Source organism: Sus scrofa, chromosome 1, assembly GCF_000003025.6.
Source record: "Sus scrofa isolate TJ Tabasco breed Duroc chromosome 1, Sscrofa11.1, whole genome shotgun sequence".
NCBI lineage: Eukaryota > Metazoa > Chordata > Mammalia > Artiodactyla > Suidae > Sus > Sus scrofa.
Window position 1 is genome coordinate 41,479,189 of NC_010443.5, and position 20,165 is coordinate 41,499,353.

A 20,165-nucleotide genomic window follows, 5' to 3' on the forward strand; every position below is an offset into this window, starting at 1 on the left:
TCAATAGCCATTCTTAAATCTTTCAGTATTTTCATTACTTCCTTTTTGAACTCAGTGTCTGTTAGATTGCAGAGGTCTGTTTCATTGTTTGCCTCTTCAGGGGAATTGTCCTGTTTTTTTATTTGGGAATAGTTCCTGTGCTTCTTCATTTTGCTTATATTTTTCTTACTCTGTGAGTTTAGGGGAAACAGTTATCTACTCTAGTGTTGGAGATATTTACATGTGGGAGCATCCCTGGGTAACTTGTGTGGATTTACTATTTGAGGGGCATGAGGGCTGCATTCTGTTTGGATGCCTGCTGTTTGATTCTTCAGTGTTTGAAAGCTGTTATCTCCTTGATAGTGTTTGTGCAGGTTCATGGCCTATACATGCTTCCAGGGATGTGGGAGCAATTGGTGGTACCTGCAGGCAGCACCTGGTCACGAGGCCCTTGTCCGTGGCACTGACCCATGGGGACATATAGGCCGAGGGTGGTACCTGGTTGCAGGACCCTTTGCAGAAGTGGTGATGATGGGCTGCATGTTCCCAGGGAGCCACCTGGTTGACAGGTGGCACCCATTTGCAGGACCCTCTGAAGTGGTGTTAGTCCCTGGTGTGGTGGGGGCAGTAGGCAGTTGCAGGCCATGCCTATGGAATCTGAGATGGCTGTAGCTGCTTCCACCCAACGCTGTGGCACACACAAGAGTTGCCCTAATGTCTGAGAGCCTTTGTGTGTGCAGAGTAAGTTTTGTGGTTGTTCTGCTGCCCCCTCCTCCTGCATTCCCCAACAATCATACCCTGCTTCTCTGGCAGGCCCAGGCCTCCTCTCATACTCCTCTGGCTGTGACACACAACTCCTTAGCCCCCTCAGGCTGTTTCCATGCACCCAATCCTAGTCCTCTCCCCAGCACTGACCTCCAGAAAAGTCATAGTTCCCCCCGCCCATATTCTTGAATGTCTCTGTGCAGCTATTTGCTTTGCTTTCCTAAGACAAGGCTACCATGCTTTTCTCTGTTCCTGCTGATCTCCCTGCCAGTCACATGGCCTCCAAGGGTGTGGATGCCTTTCCTCTTTCACAGCTCCTTTTTAGGAGTGCTGGTCTTGTTCTGATTCCTTTTTCTCTCTTCCCTCCCCCTGCATCTTTTTTTTCACCCTTCTATTCTACCCAAGTATGGAGAGGTTTTTTTGCCCTTTTTGGAAGAAGTCTGAGGACTTCTGCCAGCATTCAGTATATGCTCTGTGAGAATCATTCTACACGTAATTTTTTTTTTTTATATATTTGTGGGAGGTCAGCTCCATGTCCCTCTCCTCTGCCATCTTGATTCTAGCCGTACATGTACATTTTCAACACATACTTTTTTTGTAACCATAAAGAGAGATAAACCAGTTCTTCTTATGCCTGTCTCTAACATGTGTGTGGCCATGGCTGGGAGGGCTCTCCAGTGCATTTTTAGTTAGTTAAGGTCACTTGGAATTTTATCCATGGTTAGAGGAGTCCAAAGTACTGAAATGTTTTTGAATTCTCAGGGCCTTATGTTCTCTAAATATGTTAGGCATTAACCTAATTCAGCTTAGCTTTAACCACTTCTTCAAACTAATTTATTTACATAAAGCACTTTTTTCTCTAACATTACTGAAAATACAGAAATGCCTGTGAAGCATAAGTTTGTGTGCTGCTCAACCAATTTTTGAGAAAGGTAATTATGTTCTTAAAAGCCCTTTGATTGACCCAGCCAGCTCCCAGCTTTTCCTGCCTTTCCCTCATCTTCCCTCTTATTTGTCCTGTCTTCTTCCATTTCCTCACTCCCTACACAATTTAGAACTATATGAAAATGGAAGATTCATTTACTAAAACAGTTGAGAGGAGGCTTGAAGAGTCAGGAACAAAAATATTTAAACTTAATGGGGATAAAGATAAGATAGTTGAGTAACAAACTCTTATTAGAGTGTTAGAAGAATTAGAGGGATATTTGCTTCTCTAATAATCTTAGAATGGTAGACTAAATTATACCTGGAATTAAGTCTTATTAAAATATTTTGTTCTGTTTAGAGGATAGCTTTGAGTCTGAGCTTTTCTAATATTTTAAACAGATATATCTTCCCTTTCTAAGTTGTACAGTTATTTCTATGAGTAGCAACTGGGAAATTGGGTAAAATTTGAAATTTAAAGAATGAGATAAAGTATAAGCAACCCACCCTTTGTAATTTAAGTCATGGGACTCTCTTTTGCTAGCTGTATCATTTAAGGCATATTTCTTAACCCCTCTGTCCTTCAGTTTCCTCACATTTGAAATATGGATAATGGTACAATATGATAATATTGTGGTACAAAATAAATAGGATCATATATGGAAGCCTCTAAAATAAAGTCTGGAAAATAATTGGAGGTCAGTTACCCACTTTCCTTTTATGAAGATACTGCTTATTTAAATGTCATTATCTAATTTTAACTGTGTTTAGTATGTAAACTGGGAAGATACCAGAAATAAGGTTTACAAAGCGACACTGATGATTTTCAAATACTTGCAATTTTTGTAGTCTATAGAAAATGACAAGATGTATATAAGGATGTTTCAGTGATTGGTTTCCTTCTCTATTTGAAAATAAATTGAATATTCTTACTGTTTAGCCTTATAGTTCAAAGTATATGTCCAGCTAAAATTCAGTACATATTACTTAGTCCTAATCTAATGAAATAAAAGATATCTGAAAATTTTCATGTAACCTATGAGAAGTTTAAAGGGGTCATTTACAGAAAGCATTTATTTTTACAAAATAATGGAAGGCCTAAAGAAAAGCCCAGCAGTGAGATAGAGGGTATGAGTGTTTTAAAACATGTTTCTTTCCCTCAGAAGCTGTGATTTGCTAGTCTGGCTGTTTATGAAAAACCCAATGTGTGTTCTTTGACCTCTGTATAATTTATTTAAACTCAAACTCAAACTCAATAACTTTAAAGCGGTTATCATCACAATGCTTCAAACAATGGTCAGCGAACTGTGAAGACACACTGCACTGTCTCATTAAACCAAAAAACCCCAACAGTCTGGAAGCACAATCTAGCTGCCTAACAATTAGATATGGTATCTTACAAAAATATGTGCAGCATAGCCATGACCTTTGTGCTAATTAAATCTCCCTGGCAGCCAGCTCTTCTTCCATACACATCTCCTTAAATAGTCTTGAATGTCAAATCACTTATTATTTACAAAGGCAAGACTGTCAAATACCTACTAGTATGCTATTTCCTTTCCAGAAGATCTGGCTGTCTTCCACAGCAGGCTTTGTGTTCTCAACAGCTTTGAGTCTTTAAGGAAGATGTCAGAGTCAGGTAGAAGACCAGCTATGGGAATTGCAAAGGAGTACGGAGTCAGAGAATGGAAAAGAGGGAGCATGCCTAGGAGTGACAGGTGTGGCCACACAGGCATGTGAGCCGAAACAGAGATGTAATGAGGATGTGGTAGTGTAGGCTAGGAAAAAGATGGGATTTGAGTGCTTAGCAATGGTTCATGCCAGTTCTAAGATTAGTCTTTGCTTCTACACTTAGTAGATATTTATTGAACATGTAACCATGCAGGCACTCTGCTAGTTGCTGTGAACACAGGGTTAAGCAAGACAGATGTGGTCACTGCCCTAAAGATTACTGTGAATGGCATCTGAGAGCAGGAGTCAAGAGAATGTTGGTTCAAGTACAGCACGGTAAATATGGACATCCAATAATTGATAGTGACTTCCTACAGTGGGGATACCAGCAATGAGCATGAATAATAGACAGGGAACTCAGTAGCAGGATATCTGTTATATTAGAGAATTCGCTGTATTTATATTAGTCTGTGTTGTCTCTGATGTTATACTTCTCTTTCTCTTTTTAAAAATTCGTTGTGATTCCTTATGTGTCTTCCTACCAGACAGTGAATAAAATCGGTTGAATAAGTGAATGAGCTAAGGTTCAAGTAGGATCTTAACAAAATGACCCCAGTAATGAGCTAGTGGAAAAGTCCTATAGCTTCCTTGCCTTGGGCAGAAGGGGTTTTGGGGCGGGGGGACGATCATCCTGCCCTAAGAACTTGTCACTCAACAGCCATTGGAGGTAGCAGCCGTGCTGTTAATAAGTAAATACGACGGCTGTTTTTCAGAGAGAAGCAAGGTAAGGACATAATTCTCTTGGGCTTTACATATTTTTTTCCCCTTCTTTTTGAGCACTAGGCTCAAAAAATTAGGTTTGAGGGGCTGAAAACAGAAAGTCAGATGAAGGTAAATAAATGTCAAGGTTATTCAGATGGACCTTGTGCTGTCCTTTCTGCATGACTGCTAAAAAGTGTCAATCTAGGAGACTTTGGAGTCTTCCAATTACAAATCAGGTCTAATCTAAACACAGAGTTAAAAAAAGAAAGAAAGGAAAAAGCAAGGAGCCTTTCCAGTTCCATGGGATCTGGCCTTTGGAGCAGCTTCCTGAGAAGTATCATTTGAGGCTCTGATATCAAACCAGCAGTTTCATAAATGGCTGAGATTGTAGGTTAAATAAAAGAGTTGAATTTCTGATGAGTTTCACACCAGGGGACTGTCCCTATCACTCTTAGCAGTTTCAAAAATAGCAACACACACATGTTCTTCCTATCTGAGAGGTACCAAAGTGCAGACTGGCTGACCTGAAGTGTGCACCAGCAACAGCTGGAAATGGAAGAAATCATGTGCACATCTAACCTAGATTTAAAACCATTAATTTTTCTTTCAATCTGCTTTCATAATGCACCATTATCTGGTACAAGGAAGAAAATACCTTCAAATGATTCCCTTGTTTTATCATTTAATATATATTAGAACATTTATCACATACTAATGCCATGCATGATCTGAAGAGGGCTCGAGTTTAATGGGAATAGCAGGGACTTTGTATATATATGTATAAAACTTTTAGTATAGCACCTGGTTCATTTGGGAACTAAATCAATGTTGTAATTATTATTGAAGACAATAGGGAATTTTGAATCGGCCCAACCTGATACTGAGTTTTGTCTCTCTTACAGAGTGGTAACCTTAAATACATAGTCTCTTTTTTCAGGATACTTGGTTTCTTGCCTTTGTTTTCGCATATTAAATATAAAACAAAAAGTTTGAAAGTAAAAACAAACAAACATGTAAACCAAGAAAATACAAAGTAAGGTAAAGTTTTGTGGCTAAGTTATTTTTTTAGCTAAAATGGCTAATAAAGACAATAATGAGTTAGAAAAGAATCAGTGAAAAAAGAAAAGATTCAACCCATTTGGAAGCTATGACAATTGTAAACATCAGTGTATCTAATAAAATACCTTGAGCATAAATAAAGCAGAAAGGAATAGAATTGCAGGAAGAAATCGATAAATGTACCACCATAGTGGGAGAGTTCAACAACTCTCTCTCACTTATTAGGAGATAAAATGGCAAAAAATTTAGTTAAGATACCAAAGACTTGAATTTTATAACCAAGAAACCCAAGTTTATGTTTGATTTTATAATACAATAATGCTTACAATGGAAAAATTAATTTATGGTACACTTTTGTGCATGAGAGATGTACTATAAATGATTACATTGGGGCAATAGGCATTACTTGAATTCACTTAAGCCAGTTGGTCCTATCATACCCCTACTTATATAGAACATAATATGTAACAGTTACAGAACAAACATTAACAAAATGACCATTTGCTTGTCTACAAATCAAGCATCAACATATTTTAAATAACATAGGTATAACATTAGATCATGTTTTCTGAACATAGCACAATTTGTTTAGAAATCAATGATAAAATATAAATTTGCCCCTGCCCTCATGTTTGGACATTAACACACATACATTTCTAAACTATTTATACGTTAAAAAAAAACAATTGAATCATTTTAAGGTATTTTCTTCCCTGAGTCAGATAAGTGGTGCATTATGAAAGCAGATTGAAGGACAAATTAATGGTTTTAAATCTAGGTTAGATGTGCACATGATTTCTTTCATTTCCAGTTGTTGTTTATGAGCATCTCAGGAACTCATGATGAAATGTAAAAATAATTCTAACCAAATAATAAGGAAGATAGAACATATCAAAATATGTGGACAGAACAATATTGGTATCGTAAAGAAAAAAATCTAAAGCAGCAAAATTAGAAAGGAAATGGCTAAAACTTAATGAACTAGGAATCTAAATTAAGAAGTTAAAGATAAAACAGTTAAATCCAGAGAAAGGAGAAAAAAGGAGACAATAAAGGTAAGAACTGAAATTAATGAAATAGGAAACAATTAAAATAATATGAAAAAGCCAAAATTTTCTTTCATAGAAAAATTTAAAAATAGACAAATTTTATGATAAAAGAAGACACAAACAAAAAATTAGGAATGAAAAAAGGAACAGAAATGTAGACATAGAAGAGATTAGAACATATTAAAGGACTATTACGATAAATTTTATGTCCAAAAGTTTGAAAGCTTAACAAAATTATATAATATATATTATGCAATATATACTAATTATATACAATGTGCATATACATTAAATTATATACTGTACATAAATTTAAACCTACATATATATGAAATACTTTAAAAGTAACAAAACACTACACAAACATTGGCTTAAAAATTAAGCATTAAGTGATAATCTAGGAACAAAACTGAATCACAAAATCTCCCCTAGTCCAGTACTCAAAACAGTGGGAAGAAATGTGTAAAGCCAACATATTATTTAGGATTATGTTTAACTCTGTGATTAAAAAAAAGCCCCAATAATAATAGATTTTTACAATGTACTTTTTATTTTTCCCATGTAAGAGAATTCTGGTGGGTTCATGAAATTGCCAGTGACACAGGCTTATTCCAGCATTTGACTCCTTCATCCCTAAAATGTGACTCTTGTTCTCAGATTTTAAATTGGTGACTATAGAGTTCCATTCATCACCTCCTTGTATTAGACCAGCAGCAGGATGAAGAGGTGAGAAAATAGCTAAGAGAACTATTCTATCTTTTAAGTAAGTTTAGTAAAAAGTACCAGAAAAATAATTCTTCTTACATTATTTTAACCAAAAATTAGTGACGTGCCTACACTTAGCTATAGCAGATGCTGGCACCTGTGATTCTCTTCTGAGAAGCTATGAAGACGATAATAGAGCAAATGTTCTACTACTAAGGAAGAAATGAAGAAGATATAATCAAGGTGGACAACCACCATTATCTGGCATAACCAGCAATGAATACCCTAGAAGCATTCAAATATGCAAAGTGATTCAACCTTATAAAATACATTTTGAAAAGCAACTGTTTCTCTCTGGTATGATTCAGTTTAACCCTCATCCCTGTCTCTGTTTCTCAAATGCCATAAAAAGAAAAGAGAATGAATTGAAAACATTCTAAAAATACTTAGAGAAGCAGATTGAGAGGATAATTAGGCATCCCAGAGAAAATCTGAGGAAAGCTCCTTAACAGAAACGTGTCTATGCTATTGGCAATGTATAAGGCTCTCAGCAGAGGCAGGAAGAACCACCAGGGGTCACTGTATTCCAGGAGAATGGTCAAAAATCCAAGTGGATCCTTCTACCAGAGTAATATAATTTGAGCTTAGTGAAATGAATTCTGCTGAAGACACTTAGTAAAATCTCAAAAAAGAGAGCAGTGACCTGGCTGTTCAAAACAGTCTGCACTCAAACAGTACAGTTTTTTTGTCTCTAATTGCCCAAAGATTTAAAATACCACAAGAATATATAATAGCAAAATTCTAGTTCTCAAACTGTAGCTCAAGAGAGTGTCAACCAGCTATAAGGTAAAGTATGACCAGTGTCAAGGAAAATTCACCCTCATTACAAGGGAAAAAATTTTTTGACTAAGTTGCTAATATTATGCATGAAAAAGAAGAAAATAATATTCTTACAATTAAACAAACTTTCCAGAAAAAAAAAAGAAAGAAAAGGAAAAGGCAACAAAAATCTCAGAGAGTGAACAAATATTACCCAATGAGAGGGGGAAAAATGCTTTTTTTTTTTCCTACAGAAGTTATAAAACTTATTTTAGTAAATAATTAATTGATGTAATAATATATCATAATGAGTTGATTATAGAACTAAGATATATACTATATATAAATGCAATAGACTATATATTATTCACAATTGAGTTCTGAATTCAGAGGAAAAGTGTGGTATAATGAGAATAAATGAAGATGAAAGAGGCAATTTTACACAAGTTAAAAGCCAAATAATTGTTAGAAAATCCAAAAAACTGAGATACTATAATAGAAATATAATTTAATAATTTTTCTAAAATAAATGGAGAACTGGATTTGAAAATCAAAGGAACTTGTGTTATTCTGGGATCTCTTGGTATAGCATAATCAACATTAAGACTTAAGTTCAGGAGTTCCCTGTGGAGCAGTGGGTTAAGGATCTGGTGGTGTCACTGCAGCAGCTTGGGTTGCTACTGTGGTGTGGGTTCAGTCCCTCGCCTGGGAATTTCCGCATATCATGGGTGTAGCCAAAAACAAAACAAAACAAAAAAAAACTCATGTAAGTCCATTTACTAAGAACTCTAGGAATCTAGGCATCTAGGTTGAATAAAACAAATTACTTAATAATGAGGTGAACGAAGAGCAATTCAGTCACTGCCAAAAGACAGTTGAGTACTTTCTACATTGAGGGAATGAGAGAAGTTTCTTGTTCAATTATAGATACCAGACCATTCAACATATGAGAGAATATAGCATCCATGATCTCTCTTCTCTCTCTCTTTTTTTTCCTTTTGACCTCCCAGCGGTATATGGAGCTCCCAGGCCAGGAATCCCATCTGAGCTGCAGTTGTGATCTATGCCACAGCTGAGGCGGCGCCAGATCTTTAACCCGCTGTCCCAGGCCAGGGATTGAACCTGCATCCCAGTGCTCTAGAGACACCACTCATCTCATTGCGCCACAGCAGGAACTCCCATGATCTTTTTTTTTGGTAAAATAACTGAAAGTAATTTTTCTAATCCAGGCGAGAGATTATGGTAGGTCATATCAAAGTGATAACAATAGACATGGTAGAAGAAGTTAAATTCTGGATGTATTGTAAATGTAGAGCTAGTGTAACTTTTCTGATGGAATTAATGTTGACTACAAGAGAGGATGTAAAAGGCAACAAATAGAGCATGGGCTTTATTTATTTACTTATTAATTTATTGTTTGTTTTGTTGTCTGTTGAGAATTTAGTCTCACGAATGTTATATTGGAAGTGTCTACTAGACATCTACATGATAGTTCAAAACCAACTGGAAATATGAGTTCGAAGTTCAGGGGACAGGACATGAATATTAGAGAGCCCATATATGCTTGGTTTTATAGCTATGTATGTGGATATAAGTGTAAATAGAGGAGAAAGCCAAAAACTTAAGTTTTGGAGCTCAACAATATTAAAAGGCCAATGTGAGGTTACAAACACAGAAGATAGAAAAAGAACCACTGATGAAGTGTGGTGTCTTTGAAACCAAGGGAAGAAAGTGTTTCCAAGAGGGAAGGATCAATTGTATTAAATGCTGCTTTTGGTTCATGTAAAATAAAGGCAAATGGTTGAATATGGGATTTAGCAATATGGAGATCATTAACAAAACGTTGTCAGAGGAGTGGTTGGAGTGAAAGTGTGATTGGAGTAGATTTAAGAAAAAATATGGGAAGAACATTTGGAGGCTAAGTACACTAAAAGTAATAATATTTATTTGGGTGGTAGCTGTGTTTTCTTCACTTTTTTTTTTTTCCTAGGTAGAGAGTCAATTAATACTGTCTAGAATTGAGAAATAGTGTTAAAACACACAGAGCACATTTATTATTTTTAATTAAAATTTTAGGTCTTTAGGAAAAATTCTTTTGATAAAGATTTATTCTTAATTTGTCAAAAATGTTATCTGAAGTTTGGCAGTTTTCTTAGTTTTACTTAAGATTTTTCACATATGAAATTTGAGTGAAATAAATGTCTATATATATCATACCATTTACAAATTGTAACATTTATTTTCTATTTGTTTTCTGCCTCTGTATATGCATAAAGATATGTATGGAATGAATTTCCCTTAATGTTCACTTTATCTTATGATTTACTAAGCTGTTCCAAATTTAATAAAAATATATATTATATTAATAAAATGAATACATTATTATTTAGCTATATAATATATATAGCTATATAATTACATATATAAATAATAATCTTAATTATATTAATAAAATTAATATTATTTAGCTATATAATTATATATACATTATATATATATATAAATGTGTATTATATTAATAAAATTAATAGATTATTCTTTAACTATATATATAATTAGATCCTGCTGCAAGGTCCTTTAGGTAAAGTTCGATTTGTGCCCAATTCAAAACACAGGCAGGGTTGTGCTGGTTCAGCACTATTATATTTTAACTTTTTATCTAATTCTTGCTGGCTAGTATTAGTTTCTGAAATTCTAAGAACTGTTTTCTGAAAAGTCAACTAATTTAAATGTCACATTAAGCTTTGAGTCCTTGTAAGTGGTACCTAAATCTCCTAAGTATATTTATAGTTGACAGAAGAGTTTGTTAATTATAAATAAATATCTGTGAAGGTCAAATTTCAGCAGAGATATTTTGAAAAAAGATATCCTGGGTGGTGTGAGGATGGGAGAACCTCTTGAATTATATAATTGTATAAAATCAACTTTGATTGATGGCTCCCTCAATCTGTTATGTATATGAAAGTGCTACTAAGTTCTTGACACACTTTCATCCTGAAGAAACTAAGGGTTTAGAGTGAATATAGATATCATTGTATTTATTATTTCCTATACTGAATATGAATATAGATTTAGTTATATAATTATTAAGTATATAAGCAATTCAATACTTAATATAAAAGGAGAACTATCATCAAGCTGAATATAATGAGGAAGTATGTACAAATTTTGAAAATTCAACACCAGTGAATTTTCAAGGAGAAAGAAAATAAAATTACTTTTGAAATTTATTTTTAAAATTTCTTAGAGAATTGGGTATTCAAAATATACCCATTATTACTCACAGTTCACTCAAATGGAACTAAATGTCCAGGGAAATTTCACTTGAACCTTCTACTGAACGTTTTGAAAACAAAAAAGCATGTACTATGCCATGGTATAAGCAGAGATTCCTTGGCTTAAAGAGAATAATTTATTTTAAAAAAAGAATTTATTTAAAATAAGATTCTAGTAAGGAACCATCATCTTTTTTTTTTTTTTTTTTTTTGTTCCTTGAATTCATTCATCTTATGCACTGTTAAAATACTTTGGTAATTCAAAAAGTGGCACTCTTTGATAAGTTATTATGAGGACTGAGATGTTCTATGATTTGACAGAAATGAAATATAGATGAGCAGTACTCTAAATGGCAGGGAATATACTGAAAAGTTTAGATACATACTTTTTATAACAACTTTGAAAGCTCTCATACATTTCTCATCTGTTTTCTGCATTTCTCATCTACTTTTTAAAATTCAAAATTAAAATAATATCAAATGATATTATTAAATCCAATTTTTACACATACACGCACATATATATATATACATATATATATATATATATATATATATATACTTTTCTTTCTTCTATTCATATAATCTGAGAAAATAATATCTGGATTTAAAATAATAGCTGGCCTTAAAACAATTTCTACAGAACTTTATTAAATTAATGATCAGAAAAACAGTGGATTGTTTTGCCATTGATATCAGGATTGAGCACAGTGTAGAAGGGATGGGACCATTTGCCAGTGGAGACCCAAAAGTCACCTTTTGAGAGAGCAATACCTGAAGAAATAAGCTCAAAAAAATACAAATGAATATGTTGATGGCATTTCATATACTTTAGACATTGATGCAGATAGTTTTTTTTCAGTCTACTATGGAGGATAATTTTTTTAGTTTCAATGTCATAAAGACATTGTGTGCTGGAGCTGAATTATAGCTCTAAGTTTTACTCAGGCTGAACTTTTGTGTATTTTTTATCTGCTCAGGCTGGCCGTTAAACCCCTTTCCCAACAGGTTAGGCAGGCTATAAACAAAGGAAGTAAGCTACTGACAAGCTTCAATAAATTTTTCAAATGAAGAGCACATTTCCATATGCTATATATCATCAAACAAACATGCTTTCCCTTTTCTCCCCAAATCTAGTGTGTCACATATTTCATGTACTTTAGATTAAAGACAACTCAAATCCCCCAAAGTAGCAATGAAAGAACTCTCAAAAATTTACTTGTTTCTGCATATCAGTGTTATATAGAAACTGGATACAGGAATTCCCGTTGTGGCTCAGTGGTAACAAACCCGACTAGTATCCATGAGGATGCAGGTTGGATCTCTGGCCTTTATTAGTGGGTTAAGGATCCGGCATTGCTATGAGTTGTGGTGTAGGTCCCAGATGTGGCTTGGATCTGGCATTGCTGTGGATGTGGCATAGACTGGCAGCTGTAGCTGTGATTCAACCCTTAGTCTGGGAACTTCAATATGCTGCAGGTGCGGCCCTAAAAAGGAGAAAGGAAGGAAGGAGGGAAGGAAGGGAGGAGGAAGGAAAGAAAGGAAATTGGATACACATGATGGAAATAGCAAAAGTAGCAATGCTATGTCAGATATATGTGCAAAATTCACAAGTTACTAGCAGACTATAGTTTGATCACCTGGATTCTATCTTTACTTTATTCCTGCATTTTTCCCAGGTTAAAACTCTAACATTCTTATTACTTGTTAAAATTCAAACTATTGTCCTTTCATAACATAATTTATTCACCAGATAGTACCTCATAACTTAACTTTGAATAGTCATGTCCCAAACATATGCATTCTGGTTAGTGATTACAACCTATTGATTACAATTTTAAAAATTCAATGGTCACATTATTAGGCTGGTAAAAAGAAAATCAGCACAAAATTTATAACCATAGGGAAAGTCTTGTTTAAAAAAAAGGAAATTGCTTTTATAGTATCATTTAGAGTTGAGGAATATAGTTTCTTGATTACATATTTCTTATAGATGAAGTTGAAGGGTTTTTTAAATCAAAAGTATGAATGCAAATTTACAATGATTTACAAGCAGTTTTTCTTATTGAATTCTCAAGGAGATTTTAGTTTTCTGGAGAAGGATTTTTCTGGTCTTTTCATGCTAAAACCTTTTTGTTTCTCATGGTAATAAACCTATTTTTCTTCACGTTAAGATTAAGAAAAATGGAAGATATTTTTATCCTTCTCTCATCTGTTATAAGGCCATTGTGGTTTGACATAACTTGGCTACATAAAATTTTGATGGTTTCAGTGACATTATTTAATCCATTTAAGTCTTGATAAGATTATTTGTTTCTAAGATAATAAGAGGAATTGTTGAGGTTGATTGAAAATATCTACCTTTTTTCTCCAAAAAATGATTAAGAAAGGGCATGTGAAAGGAATTCTTTGTTCACTGAAAATGTGAAGCTTTATATAATTATTCCATGAGCATGCTTATTTATGGTGGACTTCAGTAAATATGTAGCCATTAATGGACATCTCAAAAATTATCTAAATATTGCAAAGAAAAATGAAAACTCATCAGAAATATCTATGAATTTCCATAGGATAAGATTTCAAAAAAGAAAAAGAAGTTATCTGTTTGACAACCTAGCTCTACTAAACCTTGTTCTTTGTCAAACATCCTTATTTACTTTTTCTCTCCTAAGAGACTTATGAATTAATTACATCTATTTACCATTTTTTCCTGATGTGGATATTTAAATTACATCACATTCCCAATGTACATTGTGATTAAAGGGGAATAAAAACTCTGATCCACCTTCTATATTTAATGTCCTATCATTATAAACAGATAATATTTACAAGGCATTATGAAAAGTTATATGGATGAAATGATGTTTGTACATGATCCAGAACCATGTTAGCTGGTAAGCTCTGTTGAGTCTGTGCCTCCTTATTATAAAATAGGGTTTAAATGTTAAATTAGATGATGTGAAATGCTTGAGAGTATTGAACACAGAGTAAATGCTCAATACATAGATTATTATCTATGTTGCAAGATAAAGTTGTAGAGATAGTTTAAGATTTCTAACACTAAGCTAGAGAGGACATCCAATGCCAAGCTCTAGAGTTTTAATTTTACTTTTCAGGAAATAGAAAACCATTGCGATTCTTCATCAAGGAATAAATATGTAAAAAGAAGTTATCATGAAGTTAAGTCACCCTACCTTGCTATTGGCCAATACTCTCTTGAAATGAAAACATGAACAAGTTTATGTTCAGGGACATTTAACGGGCTATTGGACAAGGACAAGGGTTAATGGAGAGGGAAAAGCAAGAATAGTCAATTTAATAAATAAATATGGAGTCTCCTCTAGGGGACATGTATTTTCTATATCATGTGGATAAAATTATGAAAAAGAAATCTTTCTTCTCAAAATGCCCATGGAGCAATAATTTTGTGTTTCCTAGGACAAATGACTTTTCTGTGCCTCAGTTTCTCCATCAGAAAATTTAGAATAATGATAGACTCTTTCATAAGGGTTGAAAAATATTACAGTGTAAAATCACTTTGGATGCTGCCAGATATATATGTTTGTAGCCTTTATTGTTATTATTATTATATAGAAAGTGAGAGTACAGGCAAGGTAAGGAAAGCCCAAAGAGAAAATTATAAATGATTGGTGCTGGGACTCAGGAGGAAGAGGAAACCTTTCACTGAAGAGTGAAACACCGAAGATTAAACAAACACTGTGGGGTCAGCATAGTTCAGTATGACTTTGGAATCAAGCTAAAATGAAATTTAAACCTTAACTCTACCAGTATTTAGTGAATTACTTAGTCTTTCTATATCAAATTTCCATATTTATGAGAATAATAACGGTGTATTTCAGCAGATTGTGGTGAGCATCTCATGGGTTAGTGAATGCACACAGTGCAAAGCTTATAGTGAGTGCTTCAAACTAAGGGAGATACTGTTATCAATAACAAGTTTTTGAAGGACTAGTAGTTCTTTTCTAAGCTCACAAATAGAGAAGCACATTCTGAGTAAATGAACGACATAGCAAAAGTACAATTATGAAGGGTATGGATGGTGTGTGGCATGGCTTACTGGCTATAAAGTGGGAGAATAGTGACAGGGGAGTCTGGTTGCATCAAATTTACTTTGGAGAAAGAACTCTGCTCATGATGGATGTTCTTGAGCACATGCTCAATGTCTTGCTCCATCCATGGAGCAATGGATAGGTAAGTATAGGATGTTTGATGGACAATGATGTGAAATGAGCACATATCCATTTGCTGGCACAAAGTGAGTGCATTGAGAATGGTGAGGGTGAGTATCATGTACAAGAAAGTTTTGTTGTTAGGAGAGTAAGTATCAGGTAAGGTATTTTTAAGGAGTTTTTTGTTGTTGTTGTTTTTGCTTGTTTATTTGGTATTTCAGGTGTGAAATGATGAACCCTGGAATTAAATTTGGGAGAAAGAGATTGAAATTAAAGAAGTAACATAGATAAGTTGAAGAGAGGCAGGGAGAGTAGATAACTGTATGATTTCTGGCTTTAGAAATCAGGTAGAGGTGGCCTCATCAGTGAACAAGGGAATGTGAAAATATTTTAAAGCTTATGGGAAGGTACAATGTTTGATTTCTAAATGTTGAGTTTGAAACTCCTCTAGGGCATCAGGCTTGGTAGCGGTATAAAACTAGACAAGTTTTTAAGATGAATCTGATTAATAGCTAAGTGATAGATTTGTTTTAGACACTGAATATATAGCAAAGATTTATAGCCAGCAATTGGTGATGTAATATTGAAGTTTGGGGGAGAATACAAAGCTGTAGTTACAGCTGGACCACAGGAGGTTTTACATACTTATAGGAGAGATTGCATGGAGAATAACAGACATCTAAGGATCAAGTCCAGGCCATGGCCTCTATAAGAAGGAGGAAATAGACTCACTAGGAAAAACAAATGGAATGGGAGTAAATAAGCAAACTGTAAGAAAGAATACAGACAGTACAGCCTCACCAAAGTGGAGAGAATAGTGAAGAGTAGTCAAAGTGAAAACTCTTACAAACTCTGTTTCTGTTTAATCTCTGGTTTATCTCTAAGGACTAAGAAACTGTTACTACTTGCCTAAATTGCTGAGAGTTTGGAGATGGAAATAACTCTGTCTACTATGTATCAGTATGACAAAATTTAGTTAGGAGCTTTACTTGTGTTACACTGTAATCCCAACCATGATCTTATGATGTGAGCACAGCTATTCCCATTTCACACATAGGAAAACTGTAATGCAGAAAATTTAAGGTAAAATGAGTATTAGTTTGAGAACTTTGTTCTAATTACAGAGCTCTGATCTTATTCACTGAACCATGCTATTTCAATAGCATAATGTAATGACAGTAGCACTGAACCAAGGATCAGCAGACAGTCATTAGTCATGTGACTTTGAAATCTTTTATAAGTAGAATGGAATTAGATGCTGCAAATGATAGTACTTCAAATAAGGAAAAGTTTTGTTCCAATAGAAGATATAAGGAAGAAGTAACGATCAGTGTGCCAAATGCTATAGAGAGCTCAAAGAGATAAGGTCTAAGAGAAGGTCATTGCATTTCAAGATCAGAAGTCACAGGGATCTCTTAAAAAGCAGTTTGTAGAATAATGGAGATAAACTTCTGAAGCAAGATATTAAAGAGTGTACAGGGTAAGGATGAGGTAGTGGGGGCAGTGAGTGTGTCATACATTTTAACAATTTAGTTGTAAAAACAAGGCAGTTTGTGAGTAGGTAACAAGCTTAAGGAAAATTTTTAAAGATAGGGGAATTGTAAGTATATTTGTAGATGAAAAGGAAGGAGACAAAAGCAAGTGTCTAAGGAGTAAAATATGCATGCAGGTGACAGAAAAGATTTTGGCATCTACCTCACATATGTGGAATGAGACTATACTCTTTAATACTAGATGAAGAAAATTAGAGTGAAAATAGGGAGAATTTTGGTAATGATGAGAAAGAATGATGAGAGTGTGTGTTAGCCATCTCTGTTGCTTAACTGAGACAAAATTACTTCAACTTGAAAATGTACTGATATCTCTTAGTATTATTCCAAGTGCATTCCCATTCCATATGGTATCCATGCATTTTGAGGGTCAACTATGTTGTCAATGCACTGCTGAAATTTTTTTCTCTGTTGGCATTAATATTATCAATTCTATATTGGTACTTAAATCTGTGGGAAAAATAGAGATAGACATCTAAATATAAACATTATGCATTTGCCAGGTGTCAGCCCAAATTGCTTTTGATTTTCATTAGCTTCTCCTTCTGTTCACCACTTTTACTTTTCTATCAACCCACAAAACCAGTTTCTAATTTCATATTTCTATAGAGACCATTTGCACTCATTGTAGCCTTGGTGGAGTGCTCAGTCCTTGGAATCTGTTCACAAAATCATATTGTAGGAGTGGACAAAGAGAAGGAACAATAGAAGCTTTCTGTAATTAGCTTCCTATCTTAGATCAAGGGATTAAAATACAAAAATGCAAATGCCAAAGCTCGAGTGGTAGTAAGGGTAAATGGGAGAAGGGACTTGTGTAGTGGAGGTGGGGAATTGAAAATAAGGCCAAAGGTGAAACTGCAACACATACTGATGCCACTGGTGGCTAGTCACTTTCTTAAAATTCATTTTCATACTGTTGGCTCAACCCACATTTCAAAACATACCAAAAAATCTAAGTCATAATTGCCTACAATATATCATCATTAGCTTCTTAGTGTCTATTCTTAGAAAACATTTGGGTCATTAGGATATCTCACTGGTCAAAGACCAATGATTATAACTGATTTTCTAGATCTTTAGAGTTTATGCTAAAGTTTCTAGCTCTAGGGCTTATACAGACAGCCTAAATGCTCCCCTCAGCATGACTAAACTTTAGACAGGCTTCTTGACTCTACACATTCACCTCCCTTTTCTCAAAGCAATTGTAACCAAGCAGGACACTGTGGAGCCTTCCCTAAACAAAGCCTTCCCCCATATCTTCTGCTTTAGCTCCTCTCCAAAGTACCTAGATAACAATATCTGATATGCAGTTTCTGATTTGTTTTCTGGATGCCAAAACCCCCACCAAATGGAAGACATTAAGTACTTGATGACCATGAGCTCATAGTTCCCAGACCTACTGGAGCCTAAAGATTGATAACAGTAACTCCTGTCACAGTACCCTTCTACCTCACTATCAACCAGTCAGAGAATTATGAACCACCTGTTCACAGATCTTAGGACTCCCCAAGCTCACCTTGCCTTTAGAAATGCTTTGCTGAAAACCATTGGGGTTTTTGAGCACTAGCTATTCTGAGACTTCTTGCTTGGTGCCCTGCAATAAATACTGCACTTTCGTTTACTGTAACTCAGTGTTGGTAGATGGGCTTTACTGAATACCAGTGAGCATACTCAAGTTTGTCTTAGCAAGATATTTACTTAAGAAAACTTGTTGATGCAAGTTCCCTTGTGGTGCATCAGGTTAAGGATCTGGCATTGCTGCAGCTGTAGCTCAAGTTGCACCTGCAGTGCAGGTTTGATCCTGGCCCGGGGAACTTCCACATGCTGTGAGTGTGGCCAAAAAAAAAAAAAAAAAAAGTGTTTCTTCACTTGATCTATGTATCTGTATTTTTATACCAGTAGCATACTGTTTTGATTACTATAGCTTTGTAGTATAGTCTGAAGTCAGGAAATGTGATTCTTCCAGGTCTTTCTCAAGATTGTTTTGGCTATTTGTGGTCTTTTGTGTTTCCATGTAAATTTTAACATTATTTTTTTCTAGTTCTGTGAAAAATGCCACTAGTATTTTGATAGAGATTGCATTGAATCTGTAGATTGCCTTGGGTAGTATGGTTATTATAACAATATCGACTCTTCCAATCCAAGAACACAGTACATATTTCCATCTGTTTGTATCGTCTTCAATTTCTTTTATCAGTGTCACAGTTTTTAGAGTTCAAAAAAAATTTAAGCAAATCGATAAATGGGCATAAATGAACAGAAATTTTTCTAAAGAGTATGTATATACAATAGAATGTTACTCAGCCATAAAAGAAGCATGAAAATTTTGTCATTTGCCACAACATGGAGGTACTTTGATGGCATTATGCTAAATGTAATAAGTCAGACAGAGAAATGATATCACATATGTGTGGAATCTGAAAAATGTCTATGACATACTAGTGAATATAACAATAAAGCAGACTCACAGATATAGAGAACAAATTAGTGGTTACCAGTGGAGAGAAAGTGGAGGAGGGGAAATATAGGGATAGGAGAGTGGGAGGCACAAATTATTGGGTGTAAGATAGGCTCAAGGATGTATTGTACAATAGGAGGAATATAGCCAATGTTTTATAATAACTGTAAATGGAAAGTAACCTTTAAAAATTGTGTGAACTGTTTTAAATAAAAACAAAATTATTTTATCTAACAAAAGATAATCTCAAATTATTAAAAATTATATTGCAAATTATTTCTCTACCTTTTTGAAATGTTTGTAAGCCTCCTGCCAGTTTTATTAATCTTCTAGTATCTATGGGAAGTTAAGAACCTAACTTCAGCAGGTGCCTTCTTCTAAGTTCTTAAACTGTCTTGTGTCATGAAGGTACAAGTTTTATTTTTCCTTTGGATAAAGCAATTAGCAAATACACGTGTTTTGTGTTCTCATTCTCACCCCCATGCTTAAAAATCCTCCCACCGTTTGCTTTAGCAGAGTTGAGTTCAGATTTGAATTCTGGTCTCTCCACACTACTGCAATAATCTTGAAGAAACTCTTCCTTACCTGTTTGATTATTTGGGGCAATTTTTGCTTTTACAGACCTTAAATATCCTCATCTAATGTCTAATATCCTCTGATATTCTTGTGGCTACGCAAGCCCCTTTGAGGTTGAACACTGTAAACCATTCTTATTCTAGACCATGGGATTAGTGACTCTAGAGAGAATTTAGCAAGTGAGAATTGATGGAAATAAACCCTGAGTCCTACATCACTGAGCCTTTAGGAAAACAATTGAAATTTAGTAAACAAAATCACTTCCTAAGACCCAGTATCATCAAATTTATTACAATTATACTTTCTTCAAACCAGACTTTTTGTTGTCTAATCCATTATAGCATGCTTTTTATACAAGCACACTCACAGAGAAAACATATTTT

The 20,165-nt window shown here is 34.6% G+C and overlaps 1 long non-coding RNA gene across 13 annotated transcripts in view; it reads left to right on the plus strand.

Moving 5' to 3' along the window:
* LOC106507559 overlaps window positions 1,576–20,165 on the plus strand; it is a 294,718-nt gene continuing 276,128 nt past the window's right edge. For all 13 annotated transcript variants that reach the window (XR_002343126.1, XR_002343118.1, XR_002343116.1 and 10 more), the window contains exon 1: window positions 1,576–1,676. This is a non-coding gene — a long non-coding RNA (uncharacterized LOC106507559). The remainder of the gene's footprint in view (window positions 1,677–20,165) is intronic.